Source organism: Arachis ipaensis, chromosome B04, assembly GCF_000816755.2.
Source record: "Arachis ipaensis cultivar K30076 chromosome B04, Araip1.1, whole genome shotgun sequence".
Classification (NCBI taxonomy): Eukaryota; Viridiplantae; Streptophyta; class Magnoliopsida; order Fabales; family Fabaceae; genus Arachis; species Arachis ipaensis.
The window spans coordinates 123,505,977-123,507,458 of NC_029788.2; positions in this window are offsets into that span (position 1 = coordinate 123,505,977).

Below are 1,482 nucleotides of genomic sequence, written 5' to 3' on the forward strand. Positions count from 1 at the left end.
TAAATGCCAAAATTATTTTTAATAGGATAATATTATGGTGAAAAATATTTTGAATTAAGAAGTAAGATTTTTTTTTACAATAAAAAAGGACATCATATGAAATATATACTCACCTCAAAAATTTAATTATAATCTTCGCTCTTCACTCAATTTATTTTTATTGAATAAATTTTTCCTTTTTAGTTGGATAGCTAATATAAATTAGAGAAATTTTTCGCATACAAACCTTTTCACATACAAGTCATATAAGTTATTTATTTTTTTTTCTTTTTCTTTTTCCATGCTTTCTCTTTTTCTTTTCCTTCTTCTTCCTTTTCCGTGCATCTTTTTTTTCTTCTTCGTTTTTGAAGTGTTTCATCTTCATCGTCGTGTTTTTTCTCGTTCTTCTTGACTGCACGTTTTTCATCTTCTTCCTCCTCATCGTCTGCACCTCCTTCTTCTTCTTCTTCTTCTTCTTCTTGCTGCATGTTCTTCTTCGTCTTCCTCTCTTCTTCTTCTTCTTCTTCTTCTTCTTTTCTTTCGTTTATTGCCTTCTCTTTCTCCTTCTTCATTTACGTGCTTTTTTCTTTGTTTTCTTTCTTCGTTATTCTCGATTTTCATTATTTCTTGACATCAAACTCTGAAATCGTTTTTGAAGAAGAAGAAACAGTAGAAGATGAGCAGGAGAAAGAGAAAGAGTTCTGAATTATGCATAAGGTGTATTTCAACGAATTTTGGGTGTATTTCTTAAATCCGTTGGGTGTATTTTTATAATCGTTTGGGTGTATTTTTATAATCATTTGGGTGAATTCCTGTAACCGTTTGGGTGTATTTCTGTAATTGTTTAGGTGTATTCTGTAATCGTTTGGGTATATTTCTGAAGTTCCATTATCTTCAAAACGATTTCAAAGCTTGATTTCAGAAACCATGAAAATCGAAAAAAAACGAAGCAAGAATACCAGTGATAAACGCAAATAAAACAATGAATGAAAAGGCAAAGAGAGAACGCACGAAGGAGATCAAATTTGGCAAGAAACTCGTTATCATGGAAGAAGAAGAAGAAGAAGAGTAGGAGAAGAAGAAGGAAGAGGAGGAGAAGAAGACGGAAGAGAAGAAGAAGGAAGAGGAGGAGGAGGAGAAGGAGGAGCACGCCATGGAAATCGTATATGGGTCAACGTATTTTTTGTTAAGTTTCTCCCAACTTGTATAATGACTTGTAAACCAAATGACTTGTATGTATAGCACTCCTCTATAAATTAACACACAAATATATCTTCTCTCGGATAGAAATTAAAACATAAAATTTTATATACATTTTTTTTAAGTTCTAGATACATTTTAATTTACCATCTTTAACATATCATTTTTAAAGAATGTTGTACTTCCTATTTTATATAGAGTGCATTCACATTCACCCAAAAAAAAAAAAAGAAAAATAGAAGCAAATATAATAAAAATAATATTGTCTTTAGCCATAATGAATGAAATATTAACTAATAACTA